The sequence below is a fragment of the Oncorhynchus tshawytscha genome, linkage group LG19 (assembly GCF_018296145.1).
Source record: "Oncorhynchus tshawytscha isolate Ot180627B linkage group LG19, Otsh_v2.0, whole genome shotgun sequence".
NCBI classification, from domain to species: domain Eukaryota; kingdom Metazoa; phylum Chordata; class Actinopteri; order Salmoniformes; family Salmonidae; genus Oncorhynchus; species Oncorhynchus tshawytscha.
Window position 1 is genome coordinate 63,815 of NC_056447.1, and position 3,255 is coordinate 67,069.

The following is a 3,255-nucleotide window of genomic DNA, read 5'->3' on the forward strand; positions in this document are numbered from 1 at the left end:
TACTAAAACCCGAATACAAAAACACCCCACAACATAAACCCATGTCACACCCTGGCCTGACCAAATAAATAAAGAAAACACAAAATACTAAGACCAAGGCGTGACACTACATACGTACACAAGAAATAACTACAAGCAGCTACACAAAACAAACTCTACACAAGAATGCAGGATCAGCATTTTGTGAAGCGTTCTTGTTCACACGAAGGGCATGAACTAGGCGTAGTCATTTTATGACTTCTATAAGGGTATATAATGGTATCCATAGTGCAGTATTAAGATATTCATTATGGAGCTTTATATTATAGTAGAAATAATGTAAATGAATAAAAGTGAATTGATGTATGTCAACTTGATGGCGATATTGTTACACCCTGACCATAGTTTCCTTTGTATGTTTCTATGTTTTGTTTGGTCAGGGTGTGATCTGAGTGGGCATTCTATGTTACATGTCTAGTTTGGCTATTTCTATGTTTGGCCTGATATGGTTCTCAATCAGAGGCAGGTGTTAGTCATTGTCTCTGATTGGGAACCATATTTAGGTAGCCTGTTTGGTGTTGGGTTTTGTGGGTGATTGTTCCTGTCTCTGTGTTTGCACCAGATAGGCCTGGTTAGGTTTTCGCACGTTTATTGTTTTGTTAGTCTATTCATGTATAGTTTTCTTTATTAAAGAACCATGAATAGAAACCACGCTGCATTTTGGTCCGCCTCTCCTTCAAGTCAAGAAAACCATTACAGAATCACCCACCACAACAGGACCAAGCGGCGTGGTAACGGGCAGCAGCAGGAGCAGCGAAATAAAGAGTTCTGGACTTGGGAAGAAATCCTCGACGGGAGAGGACCCTGGGAAAACCAGGGGAGTGTCGCCGCCCCAAGGTGCAGCAGGAGAAGCGGCAGCAGGAGCAGCGCGAGAAGGAATGGACATGGGAGGACGAATTGGATGGAAAAGGACCCTGGGCACAGCCTGGAGAATATCGCCGCCCCAAAGAAGAGCTGGAGGTGGCGAAGGCAGAGAGGCGCTGGTATGAGGAGGCAGCACGGCGGCGTGGATGGAAGCCAGAGAGTCAGCCCCAAAAATTTTCTTGGGGAGGCACACAGGAAGTGTGGCGAAGCCAGGTAGGAGACCTGCGTCAACTTCCTGTGCTTACCGGGGGGCGAGAGAGACCGGGCAGGCACCGTGTTATGCGGTGGAGCGCACGGTGTCCCCAGTGCGGGTGCATAGCCCGGTGCGGTACATACCAGCTCCGCGTATCGGCCGGGCTAGAGTGAGCATCGAGCCAAGTGCCATGAAGCCGGCTCTACGCATCTGGTCGCCAGTGCGTCTCCTTGGGCCGGCTTACCTGGCACCAGCCTTGCGCACGGTGTCCCCGGTTAGCCTGCATAGCCCAGTGCGGGCTATTCCACCTCGTCGCACTGGCAGGGCGACCGGGAGCATTCAACCGGGTAAGGTTGGGCAGGCTCAGTGCTCAGGGGTTCCAGTGCGCCTGCACGGTCCGGTCTATCCGGTACCACCTCCACGCACCAGCCCTCCGGTGGCAGCCCCCCGCACCAGGCTGTCTCTCCATCTCATCCCTACTGGTGCTCCCGCCTGTCCAGTGCTGCCGGAGCCTTCCTCCTCTCCAGCGCTGCCGGAGTCTCCCACCTGTCCAGCGCTGCTAGAGCCTTCCTCCTCTCCAGCGCAGCCGGAGTCTCCCGCCTGTTCGGCGCTGCCAGAGCTCCCGCCCCTCATTCCAGAGGCGCTAGAGCCCCTCATTCCAGAGGCGCCAGAGCTACTCAGTCCAGCGCTGCCAGAGCCTTCCTCTCCAGCGTTGCCGGAGCCACCCGTCTGCCCAGCGCCATCAGGGTCGCCAGCCACCCCACCTGTCTGCCCAGCGCCATCAGCGCCGCCAGTCGCCAGTCTGCCCAGTGCTGCCTGAGCCACCGCCAGTCTGCAAGGGGCCGCCAGTCTGCCCAGTGCCGCCAGTCTGCCCAGCGCCAGTCAGCCAGGGAACGCCAGTGTCGCCAGTCTGCAAGGAGCCGCCAGTGTCGCCAGTCTGCAAGGTGCCGCCAGTCAGCCAGTGCCGGGGGCCGCCAGTGCCGCCAGTCAGCCAGGGCCGCCAGTCAGCCAGGGGCCGCCAGTGCCGCCAGTCAGCCGCCAGTCAGCCAGGCCAGTCTGCAGGCCGCCAGTGCAGCCAGGGCAAGGTGCCAGTCAGCCAGGGGCCGCCAGTCAGCCAGGGGCCGCCAGTCAGCCAGGGAACGCCAGCCCCAGGGGGCCGCCAGTCAGCCAGGAGCCGCCAGTCAGCCCGGAGGCGCCAGAGCCCGGAGGCGCCAGAGCCCCTCTGTCCCGGGCCGCCGGGACAGAAATCTGTCCAACAGTCAGCCGCCACCCACACTGTCCAACAGTCAGTAGCCCAGTTTCAGACATACAATCAGAGAGCACATGGTGGTGATATTTAGTTAGTCCTTACAAAGGTCCAGAAGTGGGGGATGCCCTGAAGCACCAGATCCACCACCATTTGCCTTGTGATTAGAACAGTTCTAAACCTAAACTCCCAAACTACAATATGAATTAGAACGGCCACCGTTGAGTCACTTTCTAGAATGGAAAGTAATCCGACGGGGCAATCATGAAACCAAGTGGAAGACATTCTGAGTTGGTCCTAGTTTGTTGTTTCTGTGAAACTATTTTTCACAAACATAGGCAGTTGTGTCCAGAATGAGTCAGTTTATTTTGTCCTGCAATTTTCAGATATTCACGAAGTTATATAACATTGAGTCAGGTGAGCCTGACATTTGGTTTTATGGGAATGATTGTGGAGTCAATGTCGTCTGTCTTTGGTCACAGAAGGGTGTTTAGGTTTTAACATTTCTTGTTTTGTTAGTTTGAAAAATGTAGGCTACATTTGTCCTTGCGCTAACTGAGGAAAGATTGAGCAGGAGACAAGGGGTCATTTGTTCTAAACTCTAAACTCGGGGGACAAACTGGGTGTATGAATTTCTAACAGGAATTCTTTGTTTAATTAATCACATCAGAGCTGAGGGGGGTAGTTTTAGATCAAAATAATTGAATAAAACACTGGTTCCTGTTTTAGACATGGAAAGTAATGACTTGAGTCAGGTTGGTTTGGCTTGGCTTTGTTTCATCACAGAAACCAAGGATAAAGAGAAGACAAGATGAGTTTGGTCTGTTATTAGTATGCATGTTGAAGGGGTGTCTCGTCTACCATTGTTCACATCCCACATTCACTTCCTGAAGTTCTCAAAAAATGAGTGAAC